Source organism: Hypanus sabinus, chromosome 25 (genome assembly GCF_030144855.1).
Source record: "Hypanus sabinus isolate sHypSab1 chromosome 25, sHypSab1.hap1, whole genome shotgun sequence".
Taxonomy (NCBI): Eukaryota; Metazoa; Chordata; class Chondrichthyes; order Myliobatiformes; family Dasyatidae; genus Hypanus; species Hypanus sabinus.
In genome coordinates, this window is record NC_082730.1 from 39,770,813 (window position 1) to 39,795,585 (window position 24,773).

The 24,773-nt window shown below is 44.2% G+C and overlaps 2 long non-coding RNA genes across 5 annotated transcripts in view; one reads left to right on the forward strand and one right to left on the reverse strand.

The window, feature by feature from the left end:
* The first annotated feature begins 724 nt into the window (after window positions 1-724).
* Window positions 725-19,682, forward strand: LOC132381193 (uncharacterized). 4 transcript variants are annotated; one of them, XR_009507973.1, is made up of 4 exons: window positions 725-817; window positions 12,452-12,558; window positions 12,644-18,257; window positions 18,577-19,682. It is a non-coding gene; the product is annotated as an uncharacterized LOC132381193 (long non-coding RNA). The 4 variants fall into 4 exon arrangements; XR_009507975.1 differs by lacking the exon at window positions 725-817 and having other exon boundaries at window positions 12,045-12,558; window positions 12,644-15,688; window positions 18,184-18,257; XR_009507972.1 differs by lacking the exon at window positions 725-817 and having other exon boundaries at window positions 12,045-12,558.
* Window positions 6,554-24,773, reverse strand: part of LOC132381194 (uncharacterized) — a 40,587-nt gene continuing 22,367 nt past the window's right edge. Inside the window, exons 2-3 of the long non-coding RNA XR_009507976.1 lie at window positions 10,971-11,141; window positions 6,554-7,109 (exon numbers count right to left, since the gene is read on the reverse strand). This is a non-coding gene — a long non-coding RNA (uncharacterized LOC132381194). The remainder of the gene's footprint in view (window positions 7,110-10,970; window positions 11,142-24,773) is intronic.

The window sequence follows — 24,773 nt, forward strand, 5'->3', positions numbered from 1 at the left end:
TGGGAAAATATTTACTTGGGGTAGGGGGAAATATGATGCTGTTAGGCAGAAACTTGGGAGCATAAATTGGGAGCAGATGTCTCAGGGAAATGCATGGCAGGAATGTAGCAAATGTTCAGGGAACATTTGCTTGGCATTTTGTATAGGCATGTACCATTGAGGCAGGGAAAAGATGGTAGGTTAAAAGAACAATGGTGTACAAAGGATGGAGAAAATCTAGTTAAGGAGAAGAGAAAAGCTTATGAAAGCTTCAAGAAACAGAGCTCTTGAAAATTAAGAGGCTGCCAGGAAGAAGCTTAAGAATGAAATTAGGAGAGATCAAGGGGGCTATAATAAGTCCTTGGTGAGCAGGATTAAGGACAACTCCAAGGAATTCCAAGTATATGAAGAGCAAAGAGGATAAGACGTGAGAAAATAGGACCAATCAGGTGCATCGGTGGAAATGTTTACATAGAGTAAACAGGTAGCAGAGGTACTTAATGAATACTTTGCTTCAGTATTCACCAGTGAAAAGTACCTTGGCAATTGTGGAGGTGAGTTACAGTGGACTGAAATGCTTGAGTGTATAGTCATTAAGAAAGAGGATGTGCTGGAGCTTTTGAAAAACATTAAGCTAGATAAGTCACCAGGTTCAGACAAGATATATCCTGGGTTAATGTGGAAAGTGAGGGAGGAGATTGCTGAGCCTCTGGCAAAGATCATTACATCAGCAATAGGGACAGGGATTGGAGGGTTGCAAATGTTGTTCGCTTGTTCAAGAAATGGAGGAGAGATAACCCAGAAAATTATAGACCAGTGAGTCTTACCTCAGTGGTTGGTAAGTTGATGGACAAAATCCTTGTGAATAGGGTGGCGTGGTAATATTGCGGTTAGCATAACATTATCAAAGCACCAGCAAACAGGGTTCAATTCTCATAAGGTGCATTCTCCCCATGACCCCATGGCTTTCCTCCCCCTCTCCCAAGACTTTTAGATTAGTAGTTAATTGGTCATTTGGCTGTAATTGGACTGTGTGGGGTCATTGGTCCAGAAGAGCCTGTTACCGTGCTGTCTCTCTAAATAAAATAAAATACGTGATGTGACCCATGACTTCAGCCAAAAATGCTTACTGATGCAATTTACTCCAGTGATAGATTGTTTCAAAGCCATGAAATCCACTTTCGAGGCAGAGACTTTACATATTTTCTAATCTTATATCAATGCTGCTGATATATTCTCTTCAACAAATCCTTTAAAAGGTTGCTCCTTCATCTGAGATTATTTGGACTTTCCTCTTTTATACTTTCTGAGTGATATATAACAAACAAAATAACAATCTTTTCTCTTTGTAAAACCAAGAGTTAAACAGGGAGATGTCTCCCTATATTCCCAGCAATATTTCATCCCTTTAACTGCCAGGCATATCTGCTGTAAAAACATGTGTTTCTTTTTAAGTAATCTATTGGGTTTTACTTTGGTGATTTGTTTAACTACAGGAAGGAATGTAAGTTAATTAAATGGAACAGGATGTCAGAATGTCATGGGAAACTCTGTAGCAGGTCCAGAATGGTTGAATTCATGTAGTTTATGATCTCCTAGGTTATCAAGTGAACTAGAAATGTAAATTGAAAACGTAACTTATCATAATGCAATTCAAGCACAATATTCACTGTAGTCATTCAAATTGGAATTTGCTTGATCTCCTGATCAAGAGGCTAGTGTTTAAACCCCACCATGTTTGCTTGGGAGTCTAAATTCAGTTCATAAGTTATATAAATTCTTAAATTGAAATCAATTATGGATTTCAAAATATGGTAATAACCTTGAAAGATTTCAAGTAACACATGGGGGAAGTAAATCTCCTGCCTTTATCAGGTCTGACCAGTGTGTGACACCCGGCCCAGCAACACAACAGATTCCTAATAAGATGGGCTTTGTTTATCACATGTACGTGGAAGCCCACCGTGAAATGCGTTGTGTCAAATCAAATCAGCATGGATTGTGCTGAGCAGTCCACCAATGTCACCATGCTTCCAGCACCAACATAGCATGCTGGCAGCTTGTTAACCCCTAACCACACATACCTGGGGGCAAACAGTAGCACTCAGAGGGAACCCCTGTGATCACGGGGACAGCTCCTTATTTCAGCGGCAGGAATCGAACCCTGTGATCTTACAGCTGATGCGGCCAATGGTTCTTTATTGTCCCTTACAATTAAGAAGTTTCAAGATATTGAATATTTTCAACACAGAATGAGACACTTCAGCAATTAGCATAAAACCTATAACCTAATCCCATTTTCCAGTACTTAAATCCTAGTGCTGTGGCAGCCAGCTCTCAAATGCGTAACTAGGCACTGTGTAAAGGCTTCCTGCCATCACCTTTTCAGTAGTGATTTCACACCCCTATCATCGCCTCATATTTCTCTAATTCTTTGAACAATTACATTAATCTGATGCCCTCGGGCTAAGGAAATGAAGTCCTCCTTACTTATTTCACCGATGATCCTTACATTACACACTTCAATTAAATTTCTCCTCACCAAAACCAATCATCCTCTTTTTTTTCCTTAGCTAAACCAATCCAGCCCAGTCAACATTTTTGTTCACCTCTCCACAACTCTCTCCTCTGTGGTCACGTTTTTTCCTATAATGTGATGAGCTGAACCACATACAGTACACAAGGCAACACATTCTAAATACTGGAGGAATTCAGCAGGTCATGCAGCATCTATGGAAATGAAGAAGTAGGCATCGTTTTGGGCCAAGACTCTTCATTAGGACTGGAGAGGAAGGGGAAAGATGTCAGAGCAGAAAGGTGGGCTGAGGGTGCCCAAGGTGTGGCCAAGCAAACAAGGTACACACTTGGATCAACACGTGAGTTGTTGGAGGAAATCAGTGGGTCAAGTAGCACCCACAGACATAATGGATGGTCAGTGCTTTGGGTCAAGACCTTTCCACTGGACTCAGAGATAGAGAGGAGATAGCTAGTTTGAAAAGGCAGAGGGGAACGTGTGGAACAAGGGCTGACAGGGGATAGGTAGATCTGGTTGAGGAGCAGTGATGGGCACCGGGAAGAGGGAGAGTGAAAGTAGTGACAGGAGTTGAGAGATTACATGTGAAGTCAAACGATTAAAGATGGTAGAATCTGATAGGAAAGGATGGTGAAGCATAGAATCCAGTAAAGGAGAAGAGAGGGGCAGTGGAAGAGGTTTAGAACTCCATTAGAACACTGATCATAAAAGGAAACTGATCATGAAAGGACATTCTTCTGGAAAGTTCTTGAGTTTAGAATTTACATAGCTGCAATGGATTCTAAACTGAAGTCAGAAGACCACCAGTGGTGGAGTCAACATTATAGGCTCAGTCCACTTCATAGCCGAAGAGCAGTTAGGAATGAACTTCCCAGTGACGTCCATCTCCTGGATTCAGTCTTTATTAAATATGTGGTCATTTCAATTAAGAATCTTTCAGAGTGGATTGGTAACAGGTAGTGTAAGTAATTGTCCTCATCCATTTAATTGGACAACTGTCCATGGGTAGATCCAGGTCTTCGTGGTCTGAACCTGCCAAAGGGAATTGTCCTTAATGGTCCTTTCCTGTCTACATTTACCTGGTCTGGAGAGGTCACCTGCTCACTAGTGAAACCTGATTCTGATTATGTAGTTTCATGATCAGTTCCACTTTGTGAGTTGGAATAACCACATCAATAACCACAGGAACAGGTTTTCAAATATGTGGTATAGATGGGATAACAAGCACATTATATATAGCAATAGAGAAATCAAAACTGAGTGTTTTAATTGCATTTAAGCATGAACATGAGAAATAGAAGGGAATCTCACTTCATTGCAAGACCAAGACAACAGACATGGGCCACTTTGCCGCACAAGTATAGAGTATTGGACATCCTTGCAGAAAAGTATCTTGGTCATAAATTTTCAATATCCTGATCCAATTATTTTAAACTTCCAAGAATATTGATTATTGATGATGACAAGATTTCAGTTTGACTGTCAATAACATTGTTTGTTCACGGATAAATGAGAAAGATATGTAGCTAATGTTGCAAAAAAAGAAGCAAGGCCCAGTGGTTATAATCACAATACGTAAACCAAATTGTCATTTCTATATTCAGTAATTGTCATTCACATAATTACAGTGTTTAGATTTTCTCCAACAATAACACTTATTGTTCACAGGTTTTATGCCTGTTGGTGCTGTGAGAGTTGGTGAGATATCCCTTTTCTATTGGCAAACAATGTTGAATCCTGAGGCTTAATTTCTGTCAAGGATTTACTGGTAGGGTAGGGAGGAGAGATGCAGAGTAATATGAGAATGTGGAATATGACAGCCTTAGAAAAAATATCTAAAATTGAAAAGCTCCTTTAAGCTCATGTTTTGCTTCTCCCTGACTTGGGAATATTGAAGGAGATAGAAATGCAGAAATTTGACAGGGAACACATAATTTGGCAGGATGGTTGGGATACATCCCTGCATTTGTTTCATGCAAGTGATCCTCAATCCAGTCCCGAAAACCCTCCTATCCACCTCCACAGCAAAGAAACGAGAACATGCACAATCTTCCCTCCTCTCAGTTTCCCCCTGCTTATCAATCTTCAAAGTTCAAAGTAAATTCATTATCAAAGCACACATATGTCACCATATACAGCACTGGGATTAATTTTCTTGTGGGCATACTCAATAAATCCAATAACCATAGTAGCATCAATGAAAGACCACACACCAGTGTGCAAAAGACAACAAGCTGTGCAAATACAAAAAGAATGAAGTAAGAAATAATAATGATAATAAATGAATAAACAATAAATATTGAGAACATGCGATGAAGAGTCCTTGAATCTGAGTCCATTGTTTGTGGGTACAGTTCAGTGATGGGGTAGAGAAGTTGAATGAAATTCAAGACCCTAATGGTTGAGGGGTTCCTGAGCCTGGTGGTGGGAGTCCTGAGGCTCCTGTGCAGCAGTGAAAAGAGAACATGACCTGGGTGGTGGGGATCTCTGATGGTAGATGCTGCTTTTCTGGGACAATGCTTTTTGCGTGACTGGTTAAGATCTGAAAACAAGGTTGCAGCATTTCCTGAAACATTAAATAAGAGTAACATAAAATAGACAGAGAAGCTGACTTTACATCATTGAAAATTCTCAAATATCTATTCCAGTATCCATTTCTTCTCTCTCTTTCTTGTCTTTCTTTCTCTCCTGCACCCCTACCACGTGCTTCTCTCTGTCAGTCTTTTTTTTTCACCTTGCTCCCATCAACTCCAGATTTACTCAGGAACATGATGTTAGAAATACTACCTACCCAGTATGTTTGAAGATATTCTTAAACACTGTTTCCATTGCAGATAATCTCAAACCTGTTTTGAAGAAAGGTACTTTTTGTTGTTAAACCACCTACTGTTCACAAGCACTCCTACGCAAGTGACATGAACTGTCCAGAATGTGAACAAGATGATGTGTTTTAATAGGTGTGTAATTTGCAGAGAGTGTTCAGCAACTGTAATTTACATATATAACATTAAATGGGGTAACATCATTTTGATAACAGCCTCTTCTTCTTCAGTGGGAGGCTCATGGTCCCTCTTCCTCATAAGAAATGGGCACTTGAGGGTTGACATTGAGATACACAGCTGGATTATGCAAACATTTCTGAATTACAATGCCTGTGTAGGAGAGATTGTTTACAAATTTTATGACAATTGCAAGAAGGAATTAATCAAATATAATATCAAAAATAAATCCTTATAGTACTAGTTTGCAATCATGAGAACTTCTGTTAAGATCAGCGTGAGAAGAATGGATCTCTTCCACAAACTATCATAGGTTAATAGTTCACTTTACATCTGAAATGAACAGCCTTCTTTTAAGCCGTGATAAAATGTGCTCAGAGATGTGGAGAAAGATATGGAATGTCACAGATCAGCCATGATGTCATGCCGCAAAGTTTAAATAACTCGCTGACCTCTGCTCCTGGATTCTGAAGTTTTTATGATCCTTTTTTCCATTAATCTCAGCAAACTGTGAAGCTCTGAGAATGGGTCATAAAGGATTGAAATTAATCCTAGGAATTTTCCAGGTTAAAGCCTCTGTTCAAAGTTCAAAGTATATTTATTGTAATTGGTGGAAATGGACATAACTCACGATCACTGACATTGAACTGGGGTTCACTTTAAGAGGCTGTTCCGACGTGATGATATAGTACATGAAGTTCTGTTACCGTGCTTTTGAGTTCAGTGTTTGCACAACAATAAATGGGTTATCACAGCTTTTCTTAAACATAAAAATGCCTCATGCCATTTTATTAGTGAAAATCTACACTGGTGACCCCAATGCTGTAATTGCAGAGTTATTGAACAGGTCAGCCAATGCTGTCACTTTGAAACCGTCGGAGCATTGGGAGCAGACACCATTGCTTGGTTTGTACAAGTCGAGGTCGTATTTGCGCTGCAAGAAATCACAGCGGACCGCACAAAATTCATCCATGTGGTAGCGTTTCTCAGCAGTTCCACAGCATTGGGAGTGGTGACTCTACCAGAACATCCGGCTAAACATGATAAATACAGATCACTGAACACTCATTTTACAGACCTCTGGACTTTCGGAGTCTGAGTTTCTCTCCTTGCCTGGCCTTGGGGATGCTAAGCCTTCAGAGCTAATGGACCACATGCTGTTGTTCCTGGGAAATCACCGTCCTTGCTTTATTCTTAAAGAGCTTTCCATGCAACAAGTGCCTGATCAAGTCTGCATAGCACTCACTAATGCACCCATCAAGGACTATAGGGAGCTTTCTAAAATGGCTGATAGTCTACACTCAGCCATGCAGAGGTGCATCATTCCTCTTCCTTTCCCTGCCTCAATAAGCCCAGTCAGCAAGGCCTCCATCATAAGGACTCCTGCGAATGTGAAACGGACATAGCTGGGTCTGAGCTTTCACCATGCTTGCTTTGGTAGGAGCGTGAGGAAATGCTTACCACCTTGAAGCTTGAGCAGTGCCAGTGCATCAGAGGTCTGTGGGTTCCAGTTGTCAGGGATGTCATTACAGACACCCTTTCAGGGTGACATTTCCTGTGTGATACAGGCGCTCAAGTGAGTGTGCTGCCAGCATCATCTATTGAAGAGAAAGCAAAAAGTGATGTATTCTCGCTGCAGGATCCAGACTTAGGGCACACAACAGGTAACACTCTGCTTCAGAGGCTGACATTACACATGGGATTCCGTCCTGGCTAAAGTAGTTAAACCTCTACTTGGTGCAGATTTCCTATTAGTCTATCTGAAGAACTGCTGGCCTGTGAATGTCAAGGACTTTGGGTCATTGCCCTGCTCTCCTAATAAGTTCCCCACAACAACTCCATCAAGCACGTGCACCACTGAATGCTCAACTGCTGGGGGAGCCCCTAATCTTCACCAAGCCCACACTCTCCACTAAAGTCATAAAACATGGGGCTGAGCAGCCTCGCAGTCCATGGCTGCACCTGTAGACTGGACCCAGAAAAGCAGGCAACTGCAGAAGTTGTGTTTGCCAAGATGGAAAGTCTTGGGATTGTACTCAGGTCGAATAGCCCTGCGCTTTGCCCCCCCATGTGGTCCCCAAGTCCGATGGTATTTGTCACCTGTATGAAAATTACTGATGCTTTACTAAGGTCACAACCCCCGATCATTACCAGGTCCCACGTATCCAAAACTTTTCAGTACATTTAGTCAGAAAGTTAATTTTTTCCAAGATTGATCTAGTTAGAGACTACTAGATGCCTGTGTGCTCAGAGGACATTCCTAAAACAGCTGTGATAACCCCACTTGATCTCTCCGAGTTGCTGCACAAGCCATTTGGGCTGAAAAATGCAGCTCAGACTTTCCAATGGCTGATGGACTCTGTCTTAAAGGAATTAGATTTTCTTTTTGTTTACCTGGATAACGTACTTGACACCAATGTATCCAAATCTGAAAACGTATCCATTCCCCACACACTTCTCGTGTGCTTAAGCCAACATAGTTGATTACTAACCCTGCTAAATGCCAGTTTGGGTTGTCAACCGTTGATTTTCTTGGCCTTTGCATCTCCACAGTAAGTGTGAAATCCTTCCCATCAAAGGTAACTGCTATTATGGATTTCCCACTGCCCCGCACTGCTAAAATACTACAGGAGTTTCTAGGTATGGTAAACTTCTATCTCCGCATCATTCTGTGAGCTGCTGAACTTGTGTATTTGATGTTACCAAAAGAGCTCTTTCCAAAGTAATCCTACAGGTACACTGGCAGCCATTACCACTGACATTTCAGACTATGCTGTGGGTTCTGTGCACCAACAGTTGATCGGAGGTGTGTGGCAACCACTCACCTTCTTCAGCCAGCAGCTCCAACCCCCAAAAGGAAGCACTGCACTTTGACCGTGAGCTTCTCAGTCTCTATCTGGCTATCCGCCATTTTCATTTTCTCCTAGATATTCGCCATTTCACAGCAATGGCGAAAATGTCAGACCCTTGGTCTGCACAGCAGCAGTGCCACCTGGACTACATATCAGAGTTCGTAACTGATATACAATATATCAGGGGGAAAATAACGCTGTGGCTGATTGCCTCTCACGGCCAGCCATTAAGGCCAAACTCATAGGGGTTGACTATGGCAGCCGACCAAGCTACTCACCCAGAGGTTCATGCTCACTGAACAGCAATAACGGGCCTGCGGTTTGATCGGGGAAGCGGGGTTTTTTTCTTCTGTGCGATGTCTCTACCGGTCACCCCCGCCCCGTAGTGCCCGCAAACTGGAGACAGGCTGTTTTTAACTCCATGCATGACCTCTCACATCCAGGCCGGAAAGCCTCTTGGAAATTGTTTGCACTAAAGTCTGTGTGGCACTTAGAAAGGACCGTATGATTGGAGTGTAGCTTGTTTGGAGTGCCAATGGGAGAAGAATTAAGGGCCACGTCCAGACCTTTTGCAGCCCCTGAGCGAAAGTTTGACCATGTCAGTGTGGATCTTGTTGGTCCTCTTCCTCCCTCCTGCAGCTTCACACACGTCCTTATTATGGTGGACCGTGTCACCAGGTGGCTACAGGTCATCCCTCTAGCATCGACGATGGCCGCTGACGTGGCTGGGAGGTTCATCAGCACCAGGGTTGCTTGGTTTGCCACCCCATCTGATAAGTCCTCCGATTGCCATCCTCAATTCATATCAGACTTAGGCTACATCACACCAAGGTGCATCACCCACAATCCAATGGTTCCACTGGGCCTGAAAGGCTGCTCTGAGGGGCTTCTCTGACGGATGAGTGTCGACATGATCATCTCCCATGGGTCCTGCTGGGGCTCAGGATAGCTCCAAAAGAAGGCCTTATCTGCTGAGTTCATATACAGACAGCCATTACAAGTGCCAAGTGATTTTATTCCCAATGACACAACCACCTAGTCAGCCGCTCAACACTGTTCCACCCTCCTCAGTAAATTCAAATCCTTTGCACCTATTCCTATCTTCCATCATGGTGTACAGGGTTCCTATCTTCCATCATGGTGTACAGGGTTGGCCTACGTTCCTCTTCGTTTGTCTTTGTATGCAGTGATGCACATCAACCTCCCCCTCAGCCCCCTTACAAAGGCCTTTTTTGCTGAATTTTGGAATGAAAAGAGCAAGATTTCAGTAGATTGCCTTAAGCCGGCCCACCAACCCTTGGAGGATTGTGCTACCATGGCCCTGCTGTCACAACATGACCATGAGCATGCCAACACATCTCTGGATAAGCCAGTTGCACCTACTGTTCCTCCACCCATGGAACACAGGACCTGAGCCAGGTGACTCGTCCGAGCTCCAGACAGGCTTACGATGTGGGTTTTAGCGAATACTGGAGGGGTGTCCTGTGGAGGCTAATGTAATCGGTGGAAGCGTACATAATTCTCAATCACCAACGCTAAGTTGGGTTTCACTTTAAGAGGCTGGTCTGACATGATGATGTAATTACATGAAATACTGTTATGGCACTTTTGTGTTTAGTACTTGGATTACAATAAATGAGTCATTACTGGTTTTCTTAAACATAAAGCACCTCATGCCATTTTATTTGGGAAAACCTTCATTTATTATCAAAATATGTATACATTATACAGCCATGAGCTTGGTCTCTTTACTGGCAGCCACAAAACAAAGAAATCAAGTAGAACCGATTAAAAGAAGACTGTTAAACACCCAATGTGCAGACAAAAAACACATGGTGCAAACAATAAAAGTAAGCAAATAACATTCAAAACTGAAGTTCATGAAAGTGAGTCCACAGCCACAAAGTCGGTTGTCCCCACAGCCGATCAAGGAGTCTGTCAGTTGCAGACCACGGCCTCAGTTCGGCTCAGAGACGAGTAAAGCACATGGAGTAGCAAGCTGAACACTGGCCTGTCACTCTCCTCTGCTCCTGATACCCTGACCTTTTTGATCTGGCCCACAGTTTAAATCAGCGAAGCTTCAGGCTGTGGTGCTTCAATACGGCTAAACATTGGCTCGTTTCCCACTCTCGGGACCAGGCCCCACCACCTCGATTCGGCCCAAGTCACAACCATCTTGCAACTTTGAGACTTCAGTTCACACCACAAAACTACCAGGTCATTCAGGCGGTTCAAAAGTGCAACTCCGAAAGAGAAATTATAGGCTATTGATTGCAGTGATCGCTTCCAAGATACAGTCTGATTAATAAAGTAGTTAATAGTTCTGGTGCGCTATTATCAGTTTCTGAAGTCTGTAGAGTCTTACTTTGCATTTAAAACATCTTTTCGACTAGATTAGCCTGAAGGCATTTAACTTGGCAAGACTTTGTTTCATAGAATAATGAACTGAAGCGGCATGTTTCATTTTTTTTTGTTTTAAGTTGATCAAAGAGCCAGTTCATGAGTTTGGTCATTCCAACCTGTTCCGCTTTATGGGATTGAAATATTACTAGATAGTGGGAGGTAATGGATACAAAAATCCAAGAATTAGTGTGCAACGGTACTTACCTTTCCTGATATTGAGCAATTCCTGACCTGCATCCACCGCGATGGCCCGTGATGTGCTGTTGCCTTGCTGCTTCCATCTCCTGTCACGTCAGCTTTAGGACCAGATCAGGTCTTCTCTTACAGCAGAGGAGAACAGGGCCTCAGAAACTACGTCACATCTTCACGTCACACCTTCAAAGTTCAAAGTAAATTTATTATCAAAGTTCGTTTAGAGTAGTGGTCACCAACCTTTTTAAGCCCAAGAACCCCTACCTCAGCCTTAGTGAAAGGCGAGATCGACCCCAGATCAATTAGTTACACACATGCGCACTGGGGCAAGAAAGACCAGAAGTAAAACCCCGCAACCCGGCAGTAGAAATAATGTATAAACGCCAGGGGTACCCACCCTTTTTTGCACCGTGGACCAGTTTAACATTGACAATATTCTTGCGGACCGGCCGACGGTGGGGGGGGGGGGGGGGGGGGGGTGGGTGTTAAACATGACCGTAATATAGCGATACTCGAAGCAGGTTTCTTAAGTCCAGTCTATTCTGCAATTTAGTTTTCATGGCTCTCGGCACTTGACTTCTGTCCCGCTTGCTCACGTTTTTTCCGCTGAGAAATTTCAACGCGTTTGTCTTTAAGTGCAGGGTGCTTGAACTCAAGGTGCCGAAGCAGTTCTGAGGGCTTCATTGCCTCATCAGACAGCCTCCAGGCCCAAACTGCAGCCTCCCGCCCACCCGCCACCAGACGCCTTGGCCAGGTGCGGCTGGTCGCGGGTGGGGTGAGAGGACAAGGTCAGGGCTGGTGGTCCCCGTACCGGGGCTGCGGCGGTCCCAGTCTGGAGAGACTGAGCGAGCGAGGAGTGCAACAGGGTGCCGGCCCACCACCCCCCCCGTAGATTCTATTGGTCGACAAAAGTTTTGTTTAGTGGATCGCAGCGAGGTAGCTGCTCTGCTACTTACAAAATGCTGAGCCTGAATTAGTTCATCTGCGAATATTTTAGCACCGGGTTCCCCACAAGCATTTGGTGTGGTGAACAGGTTTAGAGGTGGCGTCCATCTGTCCGCGCTCCGGGCCGGTAGCAACGGCACTTCCCGCCGACCACGCAAGGCCAACCAGTGATCCCTGTCGTGAGGGTATCACCACGTTTAGGTGACTGATGACCTCGCGTGTGTTCAAGTTCAACAGTGGGCGTGACGGAATGAGGAAAGGTGCAGCTGACTCGTATTGTTTCCTCACAGCCCGGTGGTTGGGGACCACTGAAGTACACTGTGTAGTGTGGGGGAGCTACATGCATGCACAGCGAACAGAAAGAACGGAACTAAAACCCCGTAACCCGGAAACAATCTCGCAACAGTATTTGTATATTTATTTTTCTTTTTTTTTGGGATCAACTGGGAAAGTCTCAAAGATTGACCAGTTGATCGCGACTGACGGGTTGGTGACCACTAATATACAGCATGCCACCATATACTGTTCTGAGATTCATTTTCTTGCAGGCAATCACAGAAAAACATTGAAATGCAATAGAGTCAATAGAACAGAGTGAAATGATACACCAACAAAAGACTGACTAGCAACCGATGTTCAAATGAAAACAACATGTGTAAGTACAAAAAGAAACAAATAATTAATTAAATAATAATAATAAGCATTTTATTGATCCCAGTTTGGAAATTCTTTCATTACAGCAGCAACTAATAATAAGAAGATAAGAACATAAGAAATAGGAGCAGGAGTTGGCCATCTGGCCCGTCGAGCCTGCTCAGCCATTCAATAAGATCATGGTTGATTTGACCATGGACTCATCTCCACCTACCTGCCTTTCCCCCATAACCCTTAATTCCCCTACTATGCAAAAATCTACCTAACCTTGTCTTAAATATGTTTACTGTGTAGCCTCCACTGCTTCATTGGGCAGAGAATTCCACAGATTCACCACTCTCTGGGAAAAGCCTCCTCATCTCCATCCTAAATCTGGTGATTTCCCAGGAGAGACAGTATGTGGTCCATTAGTTCTGAGGGCCCAGCATTTCTGAAGTCAGGTAAGGACGGCAACTTTCTGGCACACTCAGACGCCAATAGACCAAAAGCTCGTGAAAGGTGAGTTTCCAGCAATCAGTATTTATCTCATTCAGATGGATATTCAAGCAGATTCACTACTCTTGCGGCCGAGGAATTTTATTTTGTTTTAAGTTGGCCAGTAGAAAAATTTGGTGTCGTCGACGGAGGTTTCTCGAAGTGCGAATTGAGCCTCGACCTGTACAACCAAGCAATAGCATTTTGCTCCCAAAGCTCAGCCAATTGCAAAGCAACTGCGTTGGCCAACATGTTCTATTACTCTGCAACCGTCCTCGAGCATTTGGGTCTCCAATATAGGTTTTCACCAATAAAACGGTGGAGACGTTTTATGCTTAGAAAAAGACATAGCAAGTCATTTATTGAACATCAAAAACTGAATTCAAAGCATGCTAAAACAAAACTCTTTATGTGAATACATCGTCACTTCAGACTAGCCTCTTAACGTGAACCTCCAAATCAATGTCACTGGTTATGAATTATGTACATTCCCACCAATCGCATTACACTACAAATTCAACAATGTCTCTGTTCATCAACATCCCATAACACACCACTGTTTAATGAATATGTCCCTGGAAAACAGGGGATGCCAAAAATATTCATTTCAAACAACATTCGTTGTGCTGTCTTAATCTTTGCAGCATTTCTGACCATCTATTAAAAAATCACTTGCACCAACTCAGTAGGGTATTGCAGAATAATTCCTGCTGATACTGGAGTTCAGCTTCCATATACAGGATTTACGAAATGCAGGACAGTGTACTGGTGACTTACTACAACAAGAAGCAACCTGCTAGAGGAGGTTCACAAGGATGATTCCAGGAATGAAAGGGTTATCATGTGAGGAACGTTTGATAGCTCTGGGTCCGTACTCGTTGGAATTTAGAAGGATGGGGGAGAATTTGATTGACACCTTTTAAATGTTGAAAGGCCTAGACAAAGTAGATGTGGAATTGATTTTTCCATGGTGGGGAGTCTGGGACAAGAGGGCACAGCCTCAGGATAGAGGGGCATCCATTTAAAACAGAGATGTAGAGAAATTTCTTTAGCCAGAGGCTGGTGAATTTGTGGAATTTATTACCACAGGCAGCTGTGGAGGCGAGGTTGTTGGGTGTATTTAAGGCAGAGCTTGATAGGTTCTTGATTGGACACGACATCAAGGGTTATGGGGAGAAGGCTGGGATGTGGGGTTCAGGAGGGGGGAAAAAGGATCAGCCATGATTGAATGGCTGACCAGACTCAACAGGACAAATTCCCTAATTCTGCTCTTATACCTCATGGTTTTAACTCAGCAGGTCGAGCAACATCTGTGGAGGCAAAGAGATAGGAGATGTTTCAGGATGCTACTCTGCATCAAGACTGAGAGTGCAGAGGGAAGACAGTCAATATGAACAAATGAGAGGTGAGACATGGGTTAGTAGGTCAAGAAAGTTGAGATTAGGGTTGATAGGAAGGGGCAGAGAGAGTTTAGAGACAGAGGCTAGTTGATTATAGGGTCAAAGTCCAGATGCAATCTGGGATTTGATTCTGAGTGATGGAACGGGAGTCAGAGTCAGGACACAATCAAGGGCAGAGCTGACAGATTGGTCTGGCATATGAAGATGTTAGGGATGAAATTCGGTGAAAGTGGAAGTTGAGTGTAAGGTAAGGGAAGTTATGTCTGTGGCAAGAGCACAGATTTAAAATGTCCTTCAACTCCTTTCTCCCTTGTGCATTTATTTAACTTTTTCTCAAACTCCTGTACACTTGCCACTTTTGGTTGATGTATTTAGCAGCCTACCTGTCCTCTGGGTAAGCAAGCTTCCCCTGCGTTTCCCACTGCATTTGAGGGAGACTTTTATACTGATGGCCCTGAGTTTAGATCTTTGCAACAGAGGAATCACTCCCCTACACAGAGAGGGATCTTTAATTATCCTGTCAGCCTCCTGCTCAGCCTTCCTTTTTATAGTGAAGAGCGCAGCAGCCTGTTCAATCATCCCTGACAGTTACGTCCTGTCAGTCCCTGTATTGTTCTGATAAATCATTTTTGCATTTTCTCAACTCAACCATCTACATTTTTCATATTATGCAGAACAAACTCTTCACAATCCTTCTACAGAAATCTAAAATAATTTCCGATGTTTTCAGTTTCTCTTTCTCATGAAGTCATTTTCTCTCCCTCGTGAAATGAGCTTCAACAGTTTGCTTGCATTATGTAGATTTATTAATCTGAATTTTCACTGTGAGGGATTTGTCCAACAAACTCTCTTCCAAGACAGAAGACCACCACTCCCAGCTCCCACCAATTCTTTAATGCCATTTACACCTATCTTCTACAATGAACATAGCCTCATCTTTCTTTACTATTCCACCTTGCTGTCTTTACAGTGAATGTCCATACAGAAGTGAATCTCAGGGTAGTGTATGTGGCATATATGTACTCGGATAATAAATTTACTTTGAAATTTGAACGTTCATAGCTGATGTTCTCAGCAGATTAATTTTCCCATTTCACAAATATTAAGTCAGGGCAGATGAAAAAGCTGATCAGAGTTCATGTGTTCTTTTATTTCTTTTTCTCGATGTCTCACACTTTAGAGTCCATATCGGAGAGAGCATTCTGATGATGATTGCTCGCCCCGCCTTCGGTTGCTCGTAACAGACCTGGGTGTCTAGTAAGTCATTCAAATCAATAATATTTTCATATTGAAGGTTTCCAGTTGTCACGGTAACAATCACACAATATATGCATGCTGAGACACAGTGCGCAGTGAATTAATACAAAAAGAATCTGGGTAAAATCAGGGGCTTGATGCAAGTTGCACGTTCAGCAATCACCCTGCCACTACCTGTGTATGCTTGACATGCTAATCCACAGAGAAGGCTAGACACAAATCCAGACAATGGATGCCTGGCCCACGGGCTGTCAAGTCGTCTGTAGCATTTAAAGGTGATTCCTACTCATGAAAACCAACAGCTGGAACTCAAGCCCTGTGTTTCCTCTTTAAGGAATATGTTTATTCCTTCCAATTAGTCCCTCCATAATCCCACCAACACCCTTATCTTTTGATCAACCCCTGCTCAATCCAGAGAGAGCCCTTCATCTATCCATCTACTTAGCAGTCCTTCCTCCCTCAAGGCCTTACTGATTATGGCCCATTTTGCACTGCCAGGCTGCCAACCCTGCACCCAACCCCCACCACCAAAATCATGGCCAGAGCACACATCTTCCCTCTGTAATCCTTCCTCATCGGTCTTCATAGCCTTCTCCACTGATCAATGGACTGGCCTATTCCCATCAGAATTTTTGATTCCAATGAAGGGCCTCAACCTGAAACTGTCCAGTGCTGCATGAACCTTTGGGTTCCTCCACCATTTACATTCCAACATCTGCTGGCACTTCAGTCCTTTAAGAATTCCTTTGCTTAGACCTGCAAGTGACTCTTCCTTTTCCTGTCCTCAAATGACATTCAGTTACTTAAACATTTTAATAACCTTGACTGTTATTAATGGAAACATTCCTTCCTCTTTTTACTTAATCGCTATAATGAGTGCCAGGGCGTTGACTTTGTGTGAAATTTGCAAGAAGAAATGGATCACGAAGGGATTAAATGCAACTGTTGTTTTGCCACGTTACCACCACACTAATTATCAGGTTCACTGGAACTAATCCTGTGCCTCTAAGTATTACTCAGACAAACATCTGTTCATTAAGGGGAGGAAGGAATTCAACTGCCTATGTCAGCATTATCAAAATCCCGTGAACAGTACTGTTCACTGTCCTTTTAATAACAATATATACTGTGGATTATTTTGTTACAGACTAGTTTTGTGCAGTCATAAATTTATGTAGAGAGGAGGAAGGAAGTCTTGAGCATGGTATTTTAGAACATAGAACATAGAATACCTTCGGTCCACAATGTTGTGCCAACCCTCAAACCCTGTTTTAATGTATAAAACCCTTACCCATAGGTATAGTAAACACTTTCACCTTTTAAATTGTTCAGGCATTCCCTAATTGTCTTTATAAATGTGATGATAACAATTAATTAGAATCAAAATCTGGTTTATTATCACATATATTGTGAAATTTGTTTTTTTTTCCAGCAGCAATACAGTGTAATACATAAAAAACTAATATAAACTATAACAGGAATATAACAAATAAATAGTGCAAAACAAGAACAAGGTAGTGAGGTAGTATTCATGGGTTCATGGACCATTCCAAAACCAGATGGTGGAATGAAATAAATGTCATCTATTCTCTGGAGGCTTGGATGCACCTATTAAATGTGCAGGAAGGCTCTATTTCAAGACTATTACTTGGTTCACTAACCCAATGATTCATCACAGTGAATTGAAATGGCTTTTTCTTGCAAGGAGGGCCACAAAATCAAATAAACTTTAGTGAAGAATGTGTTGTGTCTTGAAGCAGCCATTTATCGCCCATCGTTAATTGTCCTTGAGGAAGTAGAGATGAGCATTCCTCTTAAACTGCTACAGTCCATTGGGTAGCAGAGCTGCGAGAGGGGAGCTCAGACTGAGCAATTGCAATGTGTTTCTTAATCAGTCTGACTTGGGGTAGGTGGTGACATTACTAAGTAGGTGCTGTTTTTGTTCCGTCTGTTTAGGGGGTGCTATTAAAGAAGTACATTAGATTTTGTAGATGGCCTATACTGCAGCCAACAGTGCCAGGAATAAAGGGATTGAATGTTATGGTGTTTGAATGTCAGTCAAGAAAATTGTTGGTCCTGTATGATGTTGAGCCCACTGTGTTACTGAGGCTGTACACATTAACCCACTAGATTTCAAAACCAGATAACTGCATTTCACAAACCAAATCTCTACAAAATCTGGTGTTTTGTTTTGTATTAGATGATGCTATTGGTAGTGATGAGATATTCTATTAAACAAAAGACAGAGTACAAGTTAATTTTAACAATTCAAAATTAAATCCATTTCAGTACTCCAAAGTTAATATAATAAAGCCCGCAAAAAAAAAATGTTTTGAACATATTCTCAGTCAAGGAGCAAGCTGTTAAAAATGAATATCTCTGAAGAAAGAAAATCATTGAAGGAATAGTCTGGTTTGGATTCACACACTAAATCCCGTGGTCAAGATCTTGTTTGACACAAATCCCTTTTCACTTAGTCATTACTTTCTTTGCAGAAACAAGTATAACCATACGCTCTTCTACATGGGAATTTCGTCCATAATAATGAAATGCTTCAGGTGCTTCACAAGTATGTGGGAAATGTATTTTAGACATTTTATAAATGCAAATTCACCATGGGCAAGACAAATAGAAATTATTCATTAGCTTTTGCCACACATGTTCATTTGGAAATATCTTTTCTCTTACTCTGTGCTATGAAAAATGTTATTGAATGCATTTGAAGTTGCTGAAATTCAAGTATTTCTCAGAGTGCTGCAAGTGCATGACACAGAATCAGACATCTCTTCCCAAATGATTTATACCAACACAAATACACATTAGCACTTTCACAGCTGCCTTAATTATTTTAAACTTATCACTAATAATTCCTAATCTTTTCCCCTCAGGTGTCAATCAAACCTCCCCCATGAATTAAATCGTGTTACTCGCCTCAACTAATTCGCGATTGACATTTACTGTTTATTCCTAATTGCTCCAGCTTGAGAAGCAGGTCATTAGCTTTGGCAGGGAGGAGATGGTAACAGAATTCCTTCTCTGAAGGGTAATGGGAAACCATTTACTGAACATTGTGTGGCTAAACACAGATATAATACCATATTCAATTTTCCTGGATGACTCTCCCGTTGTAGACCAAACCAAAGGTGGTGATGAATCAGTGTGCAGGAGGGAGAACGAAAATCTGGCTGAGTGGTGCCACAACAACAACCTCTCACTCAATGTCAGCAAGACCAAGGAGATGACTATTGTCTTCAGGAGGAGAAAACCAGAGGATCATCAAACAGTCCTCATCGGGGATCAGAGGTGGAGAACGCCAGTGTTATCATTTTGGAGGACATATCTTGGGCCCAGTGTACACATGCAAATGCAAGTAAAGCACAGCAGCATCTCTACTTCCTTAGAAGTTTGTGAAGCTTCAGCAGGATTTCTAAAACTTTGACAAACTTCTATCGATGTGTGGTGGAGAGTATACTGACTGGCTGCATCACAGTCTGGTTTGGAAGCAGTCTGGTTTCTTGAGCAAGAAAACCCTACAAAAAGTCATGGATATGGTCTAGTCCATCACAATTAAAGCCATCCCCACCATTGAGCACATCCACATGAATCGTTGTCACAGGAAACCAGCTTACATCATCAGGAGCTGCCACCACAAAGTTCATGCCTTCTTCTCACTCTGCCCTCAGCAAGAAGGTACAGGAGCCTCAAGACTCACACCACAGGTTCAAGGACAGTTGTTACCCCTCAACCATCAGGCCCTTGAACTAAAGAGATACCTTCTCTCAACTTTACTTGGCCCATCATTGAAATGTTCTCACAACGTATGGACTCACTTTCAAGGACTAGACATTTCATGTTCTTGATATTTATTGCTTATTTATTTATTATTATTTTTATTGTATTTGCAGTGTTTGTTTTCTTTTACACACTGGATGCTGGATGAAAGATCTTTCATTGATTCGATTATGGTTATTATTCTATTGCAGATTTATCAAGAATGCCCACAAGAAAATGATTCTCAGGGTTGTATATGTACTTTGATAAAAAATTTACTTTGAACTTTTCGAACTTTTAACATCACTGCCTGCCGCAAAGTCAATTTGGCGCTTAATCCATGTTCCTAATGTCTGTGTTCTTCATTGCTGGATGAAGAAGTTTCTCCTGAATTCAACAATTTTTTTAGGACAATGAACTCTAGTATTGAGTTGCCTCACAAGTCACAGATTCATAGAGCTACAGTATCATACAGCATGTGAATAAGGGCCTTCAGCCCAACTTATCCACAAAGAACAAAAATCCCATCTAATCTAACCCCATATTCCTGTGTTTGAAACACTTCCCTCTAAATCTTGCCTATCCATGTACCTGTTCATGTACCTTTTAAATATTATTAATGCACATGCCTCAAACAGTTCTTCTACATACTGATCACACTTTGGTTGAAAAGTGACCCTTCACGTTCCTATTAAATATCTCCACTTTCATCTTAAATCTGTGCTCTCTAGTTCTTCCATTCCCCAACCCTGAAAAAAAAATTGTCTGCATTCACCCTGTCTACACCTCTCATAATTTTATACACCTCCATAAGATTGTCTTTCATTCTATGCTGCAAAGAATAAGGTTCCAACTTGTTCAACCTCTCTGCATAACAGAGTCCATTGAGCGTCTCGGCAACATCCTTGTTCATCTCCTCTGAACTTCTTCCAGCTAACCGTGTCTTTCCTACGTATTGTGACCAAAACTGATTTCGTAATTCCAAATGTGGCCTCACCAACATCTTGAACAACTGTAACATAACATCCCAACTTCCATACTCAACTCCCTGACTGGTGAGAACCAGCATGCCAAAAGCCTTCCTAACCATCCGGCCTGCCCATGAGACCAGAGCATAAAATCTATTCCGGCATTCCAGTGCCATCCTCAGGAAGCAAATCCAAAACAACTAAAAACATTCAACTTTTACCTTTTTTAGGAGTGTGCATCTGCTGGAATCTGGAGCTATAATTTGCCGGAGGAACTCAGGAGGTCAGGCAATATATGTAGGCGGAAGGATAGTTTCCTCCCAAGAATTTGCGAAGTATCCACAACAAAGGAGGGAAGTGTAGCGGTTAGTGTGACCCTGTCACAGCCCAGTGCAGTCCAGAGTTCAGAGTTCAATTCTGGTGCCATTCTGTAAGGAATCTTTATGTGTTCTCCTTGTGGAATGTGCAGGTTTTCTCCAGGTTCTCCGGCTTCCTCCCACAGTGTGGTGAACTACATATACCTGTCTGGACATGCCCCCTGCTGATTGCTCCTGTGGCTCCTCCCACAGAGCCCGGTATAAAGGCGATTGAGGCCTGAGCCCAGCCCTCATTCTCCAGGATGTAGTATGGTGGTCAACTACTGCTTGTTCTTTCTTCCAGTCAATAAAAGCCGATATCTCGACTTCACGTCTCGGAGAGAGTTATTGATGGTGCATCAATTTTATTGACTGAAAGTTTTAAAACATGGAAAGCGTTTTACGTCCAGAAAGATTGGATTTTGACCCCCAAGCCCCAGAAGCAGCTCTTGCCTTTGAACTCTGGCTTGCATGCTTCCAATCATACTTGGAGGAGGTTAATGCAACTGAACCCGCTGTTATGTACAGAATTCTCCTCTCGAGAGTCACCTCGAAAGTTTACTCACTTATCAGAGGCCTGCCGACCTATGAAGGGGCACTGGACGCCCTCAAAAGACAGTACCTGTGGCCGGTGAACACCGTCTATGCAAGACATTGCTTAGCTACGCGACGACAGCGGCCTGCAGAGTCGAGCGCTGAGTTTCTCCGAGCCCTACAGACACTCGTGCGGACTTGCAATTGCAAAACACTCACAGCGGAACAGCATGAATCAGGTCAGTGTATGCGCGCCAGCGGCTGCTGGAAAATGCCGATCTTACCTTTCGCTTGGCAATCGAGACGGCCAACACGCTGGAGGCTGCTCTGCACAATGCTGACGCTGTCCAGCTGCGCGATCCACCGCTGGTTCTGTGGACACCTCAGACCCCGCCGCCGCCAGTTCCCACGAGCGAATTCGCCAACACCGCTGCCAGTCGCGATTCCACGAACTCCCTGAACCCAACCACAGCTGCTGCCAGTCGCAAGCCCGCACAGTGTTACCTCTGCGCACTCGAAAAGCACCCCCGAGAATGCTGCCCGGCCCGAGAAGCGACCTGCTCCAGCTGTGGGAAGAAGGGCCATTTTGCCAAGGTCTGTAAGTCTAAACCACGAGCGGGGTCGGGCAGCGCTGTGTGCGAGGCATGGGGGCCGCCATCTTGCCTGCCCGCCTCATGCAAGGTATAGGGGCTGCCATCTTGCATGCCCGGATGGGGACGGCCATCTTTGTCGGCGCCAACATGCCCCACCCCATACCCACCAGTGCTTACCGGGCACCAAGACGGCAGTTCAACTCTGGCCACCGTAACCCTTGACCAAAGCGCCCCACACCAGCTTGCAACATCAATGATGGACATCCTGGTGGAGGGGCACAGGACTAGCTGCCTGTTTGACACAGGCAGCACTGAGAGTTTTATTGACCCGGGCACAGTGCAACATTGTGGACTCGTGACACGGCCGGTAAGCCAGAGGCTTCTTGGCTTGGCTTCTGGATTGTATTCCACAGACATCTGGGTGGGTTGTGTAGCGACACTGGTGGTGCAGGGCACAGAATATCAGAACTTTGTGATACTGGTCATGCCTCAACTGTGCGCACCTGTGCTATTGGGGCTGGACTTCCAGAGCCACCTTGAAAGTGTGACTATGGCATATGATGGGCCCCTCTCACCACTCACTGTCAGGAATCCTCAGTTTTGTAGGACCTCACCATATACCCGTTACTGCACACACACACACACCAAACCACATGTCCCACCCAGCACCATGCCGACAGCTGCGCCACTGACACCACTTGCAGCCTCTCCACCCTCAAGATCCCTCCCCCACCGCTGTTCGCCAACCTGACCCCTGACTGTAAACCTGTGGCAACTAAAAGCAGGAGGTACAGCGCGGGGGACAGGGCCTTCATTCAGTCAGAGGTGCAGCGGCTGTTCAGGGAGGGGATCATTGAGCCAAGCTCAAGCCCTTGGAGGGCCCAGCTGGTTGTTGTTCAGACCGGGCAGAAAAATAGGATGGTCATGGACTATAGTCAAACCATCAATAGGTTCATTGCAGCTTGATGCGTACTCCCTACCCTGCATCGCGGATATGGTCAACCAGATAGCTTAGTACAAGGTGTACTCGACAATAGATCTGAAATCGGCTTATCACCAGCTCCCCATCCGCCCAAAGGACCACCCCTACACCACCTTCGAGGCGGGCAGCAGGCTCTATCACTTCCTGCGCGTCCCATTCGGTGTCACAAATGGTGTCTCGGTCTTCCAGAGGGAAATGGACCGGATGGTGGACCAGTGCCAACTGAAGGCCACATTTCCCTATCTGGATAACATCACCATCTGTGGTCGCGACTAGCCGGATCACAACGCCAACCTCCAACGATTTTTCCAAGTGGCCAAAGCTCTGAACCTTACTTATAACAGGGACAAGTGTGTGTTCGGAACTACCCGACTCGCTATCCTTGGGTATGTCGTGGAGAATGGGGTCATTGGCCCTGATCCCGACCATATGCACCCCCTGTTAGAGCTCCCTCTTCCCACCACTCTCAGACGGTGCCTGGGCTTCTTTTCCTATTACACCCAATGGATCCCCCATTACGCAGACAAGGCCCGTCCCCTGGTCAAGTCTACCACTTTTCCCCTCTCTGCCAAGGCCTGCGTGACCCTCAGCTGCATTAAAGGGGACATTGTCAAAGCAATGATGCATGCGGTGGACGAGACCATTCCCTTCCAAGTAGAGAGTGACGCCTCCGATTTTGCACTTGCTACTACCCTCAATCAGGCAGGCAGGCCAGTAGCATTCTTTTCTCGTACCCTTCAAGGCCCTGAAATTCGGCACTCCGTGGTGGAGAAAGAAGCCCAGGCCATAGTGGAAGCTATTAGGCACTGGAGGTACTATCTCGCGGGCAAAAGGTTCACCTTGCTGACCGACCAGCGCTCAGTTGCGTTCATGTTCAGCAACCAACAGCGGGGCAAAATCAAAAATGATAAAATTTTGCGGTGGAGAATAGAACTCTCCACCTACAACTATGATATCCTGTACCGGCCTGGAAGGCTCAATAAGCCCCCTGATGCCCTATCCCGGGGAGCGTGTGCCAGCGCACAGCTCGACCAGCTATACGCCCTCCATGCACATCTTTGCCATCCGGGGGTCACCCGATTTTACCATTTCGTGAAAGCCCGGAACCTGCCGTACTCCCTTGAGGACTTCAGGACGATGACCAGGGACTGCCAAGTCTGCGCTGAGTGCAAACCACACTTCTACCATCCTGAAAAGGAGCAACTTATCAAGGCCACCCGCCCCTTTGAGCGACTGAGTGTTGACTTTAAGGGCCCCCTTCCCTCCACCGATTGCAATGTCTACTTTCTCAATATTATCGACTAGCACTCGCGGTTCCCCTTTGCCATCCCCTGCCCCGACACCACTATCACATCCGTCATAAAAGCCCTGAGCCAGCTCTTCACTCTGTTCGGATATCCCTGCTATACCCACAGTGATAGAGGGTCCTCCTTTATGAGTGACGAGCTGCGCCAGTACCTGTTGGCTAGGGGCATTGCTACTAGTCGGACCACGAGTTATAATCCCCGGGGAAATGGACAGGTGGAGAGGGAGAATGCCACAGTGTGGAAGGCAGCACTTTTGGCCCTTAAATCAAAATGTTTGCTGGTCTCTCGATGGCAGGAGGTCCTCCCTGAGGCACTCTACTCTATCCGCTCCCTGTTATGTACGTCCACCAATGCCACCCCTCATGAGCGCCTATTCTCTTTTCCCAGGAAGTCTGCCACTGGGACCACCCCACCAGCTTGGCTGACGTCCCCAGGGCCAGTGCTGCTCCGAAAACATGTGAGGAGCAATAAATACTCCCCGCTGGTCGAGAGGGTTCACCTTCTACATGCGAACCCCCAATATGCTTACGTGGTCTTACCTGATGGGCGGGAAGACACGGTCTCCGTCCGCGAC